The sequence below is a fragment of the Rousettus aegyptiacus genome, unplaced genomic scaffold (genome assembly GCF_014176215.1).
Source record: "Rousettus aegyptiacus isolate mRouAeg1 unplaced genomic scaffold, mRouAeg1.p scaffold_m13_p_9, whole genome shotgun sequence".
Taxonomy (NCBI): domain Eukaryota; kingdom Metazoa; phylum Chordata; class Mammalia; order Chiroptera; family Pteropodidae; genus Rousettus; species Rousettus aegyptiacus.
This window is the reverse complement of record NW_023416312.1, coordinates 60,303,776-60,318,148: the sequence shown is the minus strand read 5'-3', so window position 1 is coordinate 60,318,148 and position 14,373 is coordinate 60,303,776.

Genomic DNA, 14,373 nt, shown 5'->3' with positions numbered 1-14,373 from the left:
AGTGAAGTTTCATTACATAAATGGCCAATTGACTTTACATCGCATCAACTTCATTTCCCAGCCATAACTGCAGAGAAGAGACTGAAATGCAAGTTTTCTGACTCTGAATTCAGTATATTTTTCACTACACAAGAATGCTTCTCAGTTCAATTCTCCGTATCACAGATAACTGGGATGAAGTTATTCTATATCCTTCAACATTCTTTCCTTGTCCCCTAATAGGCAAGACATGGTCTGTAAAACAACCTAAACTTGAGTCCACAGCTTTGCCACAACCCTTTCCACACATGGAAATATATGTGGAAAGATAAACATCAACTTAGGAATGTGCTTACCTGGGGAAAGGATGGAGTGAATGCAAAGGGAGGGCAACTCAGCTATATTCATATCATGTGATTACTTAAAAATTAAATGGAATACTTTTCATACATGTCATGGAATGAAGTAGCTGTATTTTCAATGACAACTATAGCCAAGACTTATTTTTAAGTGAAAATCAGATTGTTATACATCATGCAATTCCACTAAATGTATTTATAAATACATAATACACGTATTTCGATATATGCATAGTAAAAACTTTTAAGTCTACATACTAACTTATTACACTTTCTATATCATTCTGGTTCTCTATTGCCGCATATCAAAAAGGCCCCAAATTAGTAGCTTAAAACAACACTTTAAAAAAATATATTATTATTGTTATCATCATCACTATCATCATCATCTCTTATAGTTCTGTGGATTGACTGGGCTCATCTGGATGTTTTTCCCATGGCATCTCTTATGAAATTGTGGTTAAATCTCAGCTGGAGTTTTGAGCATCTGAAGACTTAGCTGGGCTGGATCTCCTGGCAGTGGATGTTGGCTGTTGGCAGGGAGCTCAGCTGGGGCGGTTGACCAGAGTGTCTACGGTGTCAACATTAAGGTGTTTCTGTTACCTATTTCCATGCAACAAACCACAACAAAATTTGGTGTGGCTTAAATAACACCAGACATTAATATCTTTCACGATTTTGAGTTGACTGGGCACAGCTCAGCAATTTTTCTGCTCCACGTGGTTTTGTTTGGGGATGTAGCAACCTGGAGGCTCAACTGATGAAATATCCAGAGTGGCTCACCCAGGGGTGACAGCCAGGGCCGGGATAATTTTGCTCTGCCTAATTAGTACATTTTCCACAGCAACAGAATTAGAAAACAGATGAGAAACACTATATACACTGTTTTGCCTTTTGCATTTGCTTTACATAATAACATATATAAAATGTCATTCCATACCACTATGCATACAATTACATCTTTCTCTCAAATGGCTGACATGTCTATGTATTCAGCTGGAACCCTATTTATGGACATTTGGGCTAAATCCATCTGCTCTGGGCTAAAGAGGACATTGTGTTGAACAAAATAGTGCCTAGGTACTTAGGGGCTTACATTCCTAGTGGTTTCTATACAGAGGGAAGCAGGCTATTACAAAAAGAGAGATAAGTCTAATGAAGTGAGAGGATTGCTTGTCCACAGTGGGTGGAACCCATAAACATCTATTCCACAGAATTCTGTTTTGGGCTATTAGACCCAAGGCTGGGCCTGCCCTGAAGAGATTCATCCTGGGGTAGCATCTTGTAGAGGAAAGAGCACTGCCGAATCATGTGACAAACAGCCTGGCTGTTAATTCTGGGCTCTGCCATGCAGTCACTGAAAACTCTTATTAAAGTTCATGTATTCTGAGCTCCTTAGTGCCCATTTTTGTCCACCTTTCCCTTTCACACCATGCTTTCTCCTTAGGAAGTCATCTCACCTATACCTATATCTTCAACTGCCATTCACTCATGTATGATTCCTGCATTTCTCTCTCTAGCTCAGCCTCTGATCTAAATATCTTGCTGCATTCTTAACATTCCCAGTAAGGTATACAGAGTACTGAGAAATCAAGATGGATCATCGTGTTCCCTCTAAAAAGGGTCCATTATGTGTGTTCCCATCTTAGTTAACATGCCTATCTATCACACAGATGGTCTGGTAAAACACCTGAGAATCACAGTAACACTTCCGTCTTATGCATCCCTACCCAATTCTCAAAACTTTCATGAGCTCATCTATTTGTTCTTTCATACATATGTCTATTTATCTAGGGAGAGGAGTATTGTTGGTTTAAGGGAGAAAGGAGATCATCACACAGTAACAGTCCTGAAATGTGTGATTCATTGCAATGAGAAGGGGCCATCTTAGGAAAATTCGTTACAGAGGGAAAGTAGGGAATATAGTTGCTGATTCGGGTAAGTTGGTAGGCTTGGTGATGGGAGCACATAGACAATCTGTTCTGTGATAACGTCTACTTTTCCTAAGAAACAAGAAGCCGAAAGAGCACTTGAGAATGTTGAGGTGTGAAAGAGTGTTGAAGGTTTGTACAGAGAATAGATGTTGTGCCACAGCGATCTCAGATATTGAGAAAGTATATTGACTATGTGAATGTGGTAAGATTGACGACCAGGCCTGGGTATTGCCCCATATCCTGAAACAGCTTCCCTTCTACCTTATCTCCCCACTTTTTCCACGAGGTTCCAGTCACACTGGTTTTTGTCTTTTTCTGGAACAAGTCATACTCACTCCTACTTCAGAATGTACTGTTCCCTAGTCTAATCTCAAAAGATATTCACACTCACACAGCTTTTTCTTGTCATCAAGGTCTCAGCTGAAAAGTCACATCCATAGTGTGACCTTCTCTAGTGATAGAGCATGGCATAACTTCAGGGATCATCATGCATGGTGTGGTCCAAGTAAGTGATGGTCTTTGAAGTTGTTAAACTGGGTGGCCATGGACATCCTTGACTGCCTTCTCCATAAATATTATTTTCTATCCCATTTCCCTGTTTTATTTTCTTCATGGAAATCTTCACCCACTGAAATTACATCAGTTACTGTTTATTTTATATGTATCCAAATGAGAATGTAAGCACCATAAAGCAAGGGGCCTTTCCTATTTTGTTGCCTAGTAGCCAGCCAACCTATGAGGCAAAGAGTAAGTACTACAGTAAACAAGTGCTACACGTCTGGATTGTTATCTACCAGAAAGACCAAAACAGAAACAGATACTTAAAACTGAGTGGCTAAACCAATTGACATTGGAATCAGAGATCACAGTATGCCAAATAGTTAAACATATCTTGGACATTACCTATTTAACAAATCTCAAACTATAGGAGACATCAGAATCTACCAGGGAAATACATATTCCTGAGCCTCAATCCCCAGGGAAGGGATTCAGCAGGTCTGGGCTGAGGTCTCAGAAGTTGTAGTTTTAACAAGATACCAGATGCTTCTCATAAAGGTAGACCAACCCATACTTTTAAAAATGATGTTTTACTAGGGGAAACTGCTTCTATATCATTAATCTATTACCTATCATGCAGAGTTCTATTATATCTTCAGTTTGACTGCTGGCATAATTACTGGGAAGCTCAATGTTCATCTAGGACCTTAGATCGATTGTTCAGATGGGATCTCATTTACTCTTTCTAACCATTTCCTAATTGTATATGAGATGGAGGCTTACTTCATACTTCCGATTTTAGAACCTGCTTGTAGAAGTTAGTTTAAAAATGTTTTTGCTTCGGCAATGTAAAATATGGACTTTGGGTGACAATGGATGTGTCAATGCAGGCTCATTGATTGTAACAGATGTAGCATTTTGAGGAGGGAGGTTGATAATGGAGGCAGACTGTGTGGGAACAAGGGGTATATGAGAACTCTATACTTCCTGCTCAATTTTGCCTTGAATGTAAAACTACTCTACAAAATAAAATTTATTTAAACAAACAGATATTGTTAATCCTTTGATTTTCTCTCCTTCCTAAAACGGTAGACTTGGAAAAAATTTAGAAAGTAAAGGTCTTTGCCACACTGGTGATGAGAAGTAAAATTGCAATTTGAACGTCACAGTTGCAGACAACAGATTAGGAAGGGATGAGAGAGAACCAGGGGTTCCTTAAACCCATCAGTTGGATTTTACTACATGTGAAATGTAGCGCAAGACCCTTTGCTGCCACTGCTATTACCTCTGTAGTCTCTGAGCCTCATGACAGACATACCCTGTCCTATTAGTAAAATTTGGGATGATGTTATACGTAGTTTCTAATCTGCCCCCCACACTTCATGTTTAGTTGTGAAGATATTTTCAGATAAGTAAATTTATCTCTGACATATTGTGAATAAATTTAAAGACATATTTCCACCTCCTCTTTCGAATGTTAATTTTCTTATAATTACATAAGTAATAAATCCTGGTTGTAAAGTAAATTCAGACAACATGAAAATATATAACTTCTGTATTTCTTCATAGCCCTAGAAATATCCATTATTTGTAGTTTGCTGTATGCCCTGCCACTTATATATTATTTGAATAGCTTTATAGTAAGACTTTTTGTGGGAGAAAGTCCTCCACACCCAGCACCCTGAATTGAATGTTTGCACATTGTTCTGGCAATGCGGAAGAGTCAGACACACTAAAAGCTGAGTGTTTCTAATCTTTATTTGAACGATTAGGCCTCAAACCCTCTATTTTATTTACTAGACCTTCCCTTTTCATCATTAATATGAACTTGTTTATGTTCACCTAAGCTTTATCTTCCTCTCTCTCATCTCATTTTTACAAACAACAAACTTCTCAACAGGGTTGGGGGAACTATAGTCACCGTTTTCCATTTTCCAAGCTCCTTGTCATTCCTCAATCCACCCTTGTCTATTACCTCTCCATTCTGCTGAATTCGCTCTCAACAAGGTCACCAATGGCATCATTGTTATAAAAGCTATATTGGTTCCTTTCAGCTCGTATCTGTAGTGTGAGCCTGTATTTATTTTGTTTCTGATGAAAACGATACATTTCTTTGTTGTTGTTGTTGTTGAAAAAAATTGCAAACTTGAAGAAAATTTGCTGGTGTAAAACAAAGAATCCCCCTCCACTTTCCCTGGATAATATGTAAGTAAGTTGCTAATGTGATGCCCTATAGCTCCCAAATAGTTTAGTGTGTATGTCTTACAGACGAGAACATTCCCCTAGATAACCACAAGACGACCATTAAAAAAGAAAATTGCCATTAATAATATTCACCACAAGCTAATCCTCAGACCCTGTTCAGATTTCACCAGTTGTCCCAATAATGTCCTTCACAGCAAAAAGATACAGGACAGAATCCTGTACTGTATACATTTATTATGTTTCTTTATTCTTATATAGTCTAGAAAAGGTCCTCAGTTTTGCCTTGACTTTCATGACATTGACACTTTAGATTGTGCGCCAGTTATTTTGTAGATTGCCCCTTGATTTGGGTTTGTCTGATGTTTCCTCATGATTTTATGTAGCAATAGTATAGAAGATGCTATGTTTTTCTCATTGCATCCTAGCAGCCAGTGTATAATTTGGATTTCCCTATTACTTATGATATTCTACTTTGGTCACTTGATTAAGGTCTTGTCTCCCAGCCTTTCTCACTATAAAGAAACTCTGCAATTAATAAGCATTTGACACTATGCAACTATCCTGTCCCTTATTAAAGTTTTAAATTTATTTACTAATAATACATTTATATCATGGACTCATGTTTTCCTGTGTAATTGAATTGGCTATAATATATTCTATTGTTATTTTTTTTGATGCTAAGATTGTTCCTCTTCAAGTTGCTTTTTCCTGTCCTTTGAATATGCTCCCAGTCTTCCTTGAGCACTTCCTTACTATCTGGCACAAAATATCCGCAAATAATCTTGTACTTCCCTTGTTCTAGACTTGAAATTAAACATTTCTTCAAGGAGCCATGGTTCGTTTTAATTAGGAAAAGTATTTAGAAAGCAAGATATAGGCAGCAGGTGGCCCCACTGCTACTGGAGTTTTGTTGCTCCCAGTTTTTCTCTATGGACAGAGCTAGGGCATACACACTCACAGACACACTTTTTACATCTAATTTTTTCCCCTAGATCTCTTTAAACACCTTGGAAATTATTGGTTTCCATTCGTAATTGCGATTCCATTCCAGCACTCAGGCTCATTCCAATTTTTTCCACTTTCATATTTGTAACTCCCTTCCCCAACAGTGAGAAAACCTGTTTCCCAATTTCCTTAATATATTTACTTATGTACCGATATGCCTTTATGCAACCACCAATCACCTGTATGTATGTAGATAATTTCTCATTGCAGATACTATCTGTTCTCCTCCACTGAAGACCTTTTCACCTCAATCAGGCTCTTATACCCTGACTAGCCAATGCCACCTTCCTCAAATTTCCTGTGCTCTGACAATCCAAGCCAACCTGCCCCCTGAATGAAGGCCCTCTTCCTCTCCCAACTTGAGCTCCAAGCAGTGGTGACTGACCATTGCAGTTTTCCTAAAAATTGTCTTGCCTTTAGCACTGAAATCTTTGCACAACAGGAAATCCCTCCTCAGAATGCGAAAAGTTATGGTTTTGGCAATGGATTGAGGAAGAAGCACAAAATCTATAAGGTGGAGAAAAATTAGGAAATAAAAGCAACATTGTTTTTAGTGTCAAATGTGTAAGGCATAGATTATCCATTTTCTCTAGACCCTGTTGCTAGTTTTTCTCTACTACTAATGTTGGAAATTATATTTTATGTTTCAAAATCATGGATCATCTATTGTTGCATCACTTCAAATGTTGTACCTTAAGTGTGCACTGTAATAGTGAGCAATAACACTCTGTCTTTAACTCTGCTGGTAGATTAATTATGGTGCTTTTTTATTGAGATAGTACTATTTAATTGTTATCATTTCAATGTACTGACTTTGTTTTCTAAAAGTTCATATCAGGAAAATGGGAACAATTGAAATAGCAATGGCTGCATGAACTATACATCACTAAAAAAGTAGACTAAATAACTATATTATTTTAATGACAGATAGTGGAAAGATCTATAAAACTGGACTTAGGAAGGCAAATACTAAATAGATTCCCATCCCCCAGGTCATGGACGGGTAACGTTTTGTGTTGGTTAGCCACCCGGGCCGCACAGCAGGAAATGAGCGGTGACTAGCAAGCAAAGCTTTATCTGGATTTGCAGCCTTTCCCCAGCGCTAGCATCACTGCTTCAGCTCCACCTCGGATTGTCAGGCATTAGATTCTCATAGGAGCACCCGTCCCTGGTGCCAAAAAATTAGGGGACTGCTGTACTAAAATAGAACATGCTGTACAATATACAGAAAAGAATTTTGAGTTAAGCATCGTGGAAGAAGTGATGTGGAAGCACATATGAAGACTGAATCTTACAATTATAGGATGAGACAGGCAAGTTTTTCTAAATCAGTCTTCCCCCACTCCGCCCCCATTCCATGAAAAGACACCATGCTCAGTTAAAAATAATGGCAGCTGAATTAACTTGGGCATGCTAAACAAATGAATTACATTACCATATAGTTATTTTGATTGCTCTATGAAACTAAGTAAAATTATATTCAGTGATATAGAGGATGCAACTAAAACTTCCTGTGGATGAATAGAAGGGGAAATCTTAATAACAAATGAGAAGGCCCCTTACAGTGTAGAACCAATTCTGTTAGATCTTACCAACAGTCATGCTTTCTACAGTAGATAAAATGATGCCTCAGATCATGGCCAATAAAACTGGGGGGAAAAATCCCTTTTAGTGCTTAGGAACTTTGGTTTGAAAAATGGAGATTTAAACTGTCTTTATTATTTCTATAATGATTTTAATGCAACCACAGAAAACATAAAACAAAATATGTTATATCTTGTCCAAATTCGAACTAGATTTTGATCACATATGTACACATTTGGAAGATGGCGTGAATGTAGAATTTGGCAAATTGAATTCAGTCTATAAACTCCATACCAAAAAAATGAGAGGATCTTACCTGTTAAATGCGGTGTATTATTGTACATAACATGGTAAAAAAAATATGTGATTTACTTACCTATGACTTTGAGTCTTTCATAAGGAAAGTTTTGGTCACTTTTCAGTTTCCTAAAAATGAGCAGAAGCTCTCAATGAGATTTTGGACTGTTTGGAAATGGAAAGAGATAGTCTCCTTAGGCATGTGCCTACCAGACACCTATCATTGTTGCTGGCCATAAAAAATATGTTAAAATGTTGTCAAGACAGGGAATTTAAAATAAATATGAGTGATACAGTAAAGTCTGTAGAAGAAAAGGTAAACAACATGCAAGAAAAGATGATGAATTTAAGCAGAGCATTAGAAACTATTAAAAATCAAGTAGAAATGTTAAAAGTGCAAAACAAGATATAGGAGATGAAGAATGCCTTCTGTGGGCTTGTCAGTAGTTTCAATGAAGTTGAGGAAAGACTTAAGGAATTTGTTAAATTAATAAAAAATCCAGCAACCAATAATGTTACAGTTATAATGTCTACAGTTCAGTCAAAAATTACAAGGCATATAAAGAAGCAGGATAATATGACAGGGGGAAAAAAATTCAATAGAAGCAGACTCAGAAATGACACAAAATTAATAGACAAGGATGGTGAAACAATTATTATACCTATATCTTACATGTAAAAGAAGCTGGAAGAAAGCATGAGCATGTTAAGGAGACTCATGTATGATTTAAAAAGAGACTCAAATCAAACTTCTGGAGAAGAGAAGTACAATGTTTGAGATGAAAAATAAACTGAATAGGATCAACAGCAAATTAGACTCTCCCTAAGGAAGAGGGATAAGGGTCAATTCAGGAGGAAAAGTTTATAGAGGGGTATGAGAAAACTGTCTTTTTGTGATGGATATACTCACTATCTTGAGTTTGGTGAAGATTTTACAGTCATATATAATGGTCAAAAGATGCCTAACTATATATTTAATGTGTGCAGTTTATTGAATGTCAAATATATGTCAATAAAGCTGTTAGAAACACAAAAGATATCACTGCAAACCTATTACAATTGCTAAAATAATAAATAGAGACAATACCAAATGCTATTGAGAGTGTGGAACAACTGGAACACTCATACATTGCTGGTGGAAATGCAAAATGGTACATTCTGGAAAATAGTCTGGCAGTTTCTTATAAAGGTAAACATTACATTTATAATGTGACCTAGCAACCCCATTCATAGGTATTTACCCCACAGAAATAAAAACTTATGTTCACACTAAAACCTGTATACAAATGTTCGTAGTGGCTTTATTTTTAATTGTCAAAACTTGAAACAACCCAAGTGTCCTCCATCTAGAAAATGGATAAATAGCTGTGGTTCCATTATACCATTGAATATTACTTAGAAATAGTAACGACCAAACTATTGATATACAAAAAATCATCATGCTAAATGAAAGATGCCAGACAAAAAAAGGTGCACATTGTGTGAGTTCATTAATATGACATTCTGGAAAAAAACAACCTCACAAAATTATAGGATCAGAAAACAAATTAGTGGCTGTTAGTGTCTGGGAGTAAGGGAAATCGGTTGACTGCAAAGAAAGCTGGGGAATTTTTTGGCAAGATGAAACTCTTGTATATCTTGATTGTGGTGGTGATTACCCAACTGTATGCATTTGTCAGACTCTCAGAATTAAACACCAAAAGGCATGAATTTAACTTTACCTAAGTTATACCTTAATGAAAATAATTTTAAACACATGGATTTTGTTAATTGAAAAATATAACTAGCAGATCAGTGTTATTCTGTGATTCCAATTTTGTATTTAAAAACAAATAAATAACCAGATTATAACCAGGGATAACCAGGCTCACCTCACAATGATGTTGTATTAAATTAGGCAATGCCTTTGCAACTGTGAATGAAAAAGTGGCCACATACGAAAACTGATAAGCTTAGGGGAGGCCAGCATGGTGGGCCCTACAAACTCAGAGACTAATATTAACCACATAGTCTGAACATATAAATTCCTAACTAAAAATGGGCCGAGGCAGGTAGTCACATCAAGACTGTAGCTTCCTTGACAAGGGTCAATCTTTACCTTAGGTAATCCTGTCTATTGTCTTTTTATATCTAAGATAACATACCCTTGGAACATCAGAGCAATCCTCCTTTTCTGGACCCCTCAGGATACAACCTCCACAGTAGAGCACAAGACCACAGGAACCCCTCATTGTTATTTTGTTCCCCAAATATTATCTCTATGTGCTGTATATGTTAATTATTAAATATCCTGTACTTATCAATGTAAAAAAAGTGTGTGTCTCTGTTTTACTTTTTATCCAATCCCAGAAATTTCCCTGCTTTGCTTTCTCCTGCCCCCTTAATCTACCACCAATGAATTTCATGCAACCCTCCTTATGTCTCCTCCTTTGAGTCTAATGTACAAAATAAGCTGCAAAACTGCCATTCTCTGGAGTATTTTCTCAATCTGTTAGGATTTTGCTTCCTGGCAATTGTTGTCAGTTTGACTCAAATAAACAAAAATTCTCTACAAGTCTCAATATTTCTTATGTTGACATAAGCAGTTGCATGAGTAACCCTGTTGTTTTTGGGAATCTATGAAATGTATCTGTGTTCACGGAATTTCTTATTTCCACCACCTCTTGCCCCCATTTTATATTCTGGAGGCTGTATGTATGAAGTAGCTCTCAGGATAGAGCTGTATGTGTTTCCAAAGGAGTGAGAAATATTGGAAACCCACACCTCTGTACCACTACTGCAGCAGACCTCTCCTACAAACCAGAAAAAGTCTCAAACTTAATCCCTAAGGTAAAATATTATCAGAGAGTACTGAGCTGGTGCACAGTCCTCTAGACCTTAATTGAAGAAATAGAACTCCTGCCTCTGATGAGAAGAAAGAAGGATGACAGATTCTGAGAGTGTAAGACTGCCTATAAATGGAAAGGACTGTGGGATTCATTCAACAGGATGAGGGGTATATTCTTCTTTATCTGTGACTAGAATGCTTGATAGAATTCTAAGATTCTGACTGAGATTCTGTAGGGCAGGGCACTGAAGAGAGTCAGGAGCTCTTCTAGGTCCCAGTGCCTCAGCCATCCCAGGGTCCAACTGAGCATTCATCACTCTTCACACCTCCAGTGACCCAGGGGCTGCAGAGGTTATGGTGATGGTTGCACGTGGTTCAGGTCCTTGTGGAATTTACAGTGACCTCTGTGGAACCTCCTTAATTAATTTATAAAGAGGAGGAAGACCTCACTAGAGCCATCGGACTCCTCAAAGAGGAGCTGGGCCTGGTGCAGTGGGAAGGACTAATAGTCAATAGTAGGGCTTCCAGGTGAGCAGACAGGGCTCAGAGGTAACTGATTGGTCTGAAGCCATCCAGGTTTCGGACAGATTGCAGAATTGTTATTTGTTTGCTTCTTTAAGATGTTATATGAGCTTCCAGGAAGTCTAGGTGAGATCAAAACCTCGCCTGACCTAACTGTTACGTGGCTTGAAGCATGTCCTCTTACCATTACTTCATCATCTATTTTTATGCAGTTTAGGGTGCCAAGAAGAGCCAGACACCACTTCTCTCTGCTTCATTTTGGAAGGCTGTCCAAGCTTGCCTGCTCTAGGTCTAACTTTTCTACCCTAGGAAATGGCTTTTGAGTGGGTGATGTGTTCACATCCAACCACTGCCTTTTTCCAGCACAGGGGTTACAGGATGGTGGGATCACCAGGGGCAGTGAATGGAGGGGAATTCTGTTATCATTAAGGGTATGATGCCACTAAAGGCTTATGAGAAGCCATGTGGGATAAATGAAACCCATATTTAGGAAGGTAAGCAGCAATTATACACTACTGTGAGGGTGGGGACCACAGGCAGAGAGTAGAGGTATTTGATCGGTTCTGGGACAAGTACAGGTACAAAATGTTGGGAGCAGAGAGTGATGAATGGGAGCTAGATGCATTCTGAGGGGAGGCACACAAGTTAGTTGGAGGTGAAAGATGGAAAAAGGCATCATTAAGGCCACTCCCTTTGGAGTTCCTGCAGCTGCTTCTGGGGCACCTTCCCTACAGAGGTTCCTGGGTCCTGATTGGGGACAGGAAGGAGTCCACCACCCATCTCCACCACTAGTCTTTGTAAGAAATGCACCTCATTGGAGGTGTCCATGAGCTTAATGTGTTTATACTTGATGGGCAGGAAGAGAAGCCACATACAGAAAATAATGCCTTTTTGCAGAGCTAATCCCACATGAATTCCAGAACCCCAGCCTCCCTGCCACCCTATTCCTTAGCACAGTGTACCAGGGCCCACGGAAATGAACAAGGAATCTGCCACTGGACCTCCCTGACTAAGACTTCCATTTGCTGCCTTCCATCCTAATCAATTCTTCCATGTTGATCTCCATACCATATCACAGACAACCTACCTGTTCCTTGGTACAAGCATCTACTGTGGACTCTGTGCCCCACAGATATTTGATCAGCATAGAGATTAGATTTGTGAGAAGAAGTAGTGATAGGACTTAAGGAAATCTGAATTGCTTCCCCGGTGTGGCCAACAAATTCAGGACTATCCTGCTGTCAGTATGCCCTAGCCAAAAATCACAAGGAATACAAAGCTGAACTTTTTACTCATTGCAGTGAGGCACAATGCACACTATGGAGAACCATGACGTGTTCAATAAGAGGGCATTAGGAATGAAGTATTATAGGAATTAAAATTATGTTAGGTGATTTTGAAGAGGGTTCAAGAAAGTGGGGGATTGTTCCATGTTAAGTTCTGTCAGTAGGTGGGAGAAACTCTATGATTGGGTATATTAATAGATTTTTCCTGAAAGGAAAGAAGAATATAGCAAGACTAAAGCTGTAATTGGTATAAAAAAAAAAGCATTAGCCACTCATTCATATTAAACAGAACCAGAAGAGGGTGTTTGGTCATTTTTGTCATTTTTATGTGGTTTTCATGGTGGTCTTGTTCTTCCACCCCAGATTTATTGATATATAATTGATATAACATTGTGTAAGTTTAAGGTGTACAGTGTGATGATTTGATACACATGCATATTATGAAATGATTACCACAATAAGGTTAGTTAACATATACATCAACTTATACATAACACATACATTACCTTTTTTGTATGAGAAGAATTAAAATCTACATTCTTAGCAACTTTCAATACAGTATTGTTAACTATAGTCACCATGCTGCACATTAGATCTCCAGAACTTATTAATCTTATAACTGGAAGTTTGTACCCTTTGACCACCATCACCCATTTCTCTCACCTTCAGCCCCTGGTAACCACCAGTCTACTCTCTGTTTCTACAAAGTATGTGTTTCTAGATTCCACGTATAAGTCAAGTCATAAAATATCTCTCTTTCTGTGACTTATTTCACTTAGCAAATACCCTCAGGGTTCATCCATGTTGTTCAAATGACAGGATTTCCTTTCTTCTCATGGTTGGATAATATTCCATTTTATATATATCACGTTTTCTGTATCCATTCATCCACTGATGAACACTTAGGTTGTTTCTATGTCTTGACTGTTGTGTGCAATGTTGCAATAAGCACAAGGGTGCAGATATTTTTTTGAGATGGTAATTTAATTTCCTTCAGATATATATCCAGAAGAGGAATTGCTGAACCATATGGTAGTTCTATTTTTAATTTTTTGCAGAACTTCTATATTGTTTTCCACAGAGGTTTTACCTATTTTCATTTCTACCAATAGTGTGCAAAGATTCTATTTTCTCCACATTCTTGTTAGCACTTGTTATCGTTTGTGTTTTTGATTATAGTCATTCTAACAGATGTGGGGTGATATCTCATTGTAGTTTAGATTTGCATTCTTCTGATTATTAGAGATATTGAACACCTTTTCATATACCTGTTGGTCATTTGTATATCATCTTTGGAAAAATAAATGTCTATTCAGGTCCTTTGCCCATTTTTAAATCAGATTATAATTTCTTTGCTATTGAGTTGTATAAGTTCCTTATATATTTTGGATATTAACCTCTTATTAGATATATGGTTTGCAAATATTTTCTACCATTCTATAGGTTGCCTTTATTTTGTTTCTTTTTCTGTCCAGAAGCTTTTTAGTTTAATGTGGTCCTACATGTCAATTTTTGCTATTGTTGCTTGTGCATTTGTGTCATAGCCACAAAAGTTATTGTCAAGGCCAATGTCAAGGAGTTTTTCCCTATGTTTTCTTCTAGGAGTTTAGGGTTTCAGGACTTACATTTAAATCTTTCATTAATTTTGAGTCATTTTTTGTGAGTGGCATAAGATAGGGGTCCATTTTTTTTTCTTTTGCATGTGAGTATCTAGGTTTCCCAACACTGCTGTGTCCAATGAGTGGTAAATCCTGCCATGTCTAGTGCAGCTCTGGAAAATATACCTGAGTGGGAACGGTGGGAGATGAAGAAAAGAAAGAAGACAGAAAGCTTGGATCAGGAGCTCCACTATCCACTGATGATGCAGTAGTGGTGCA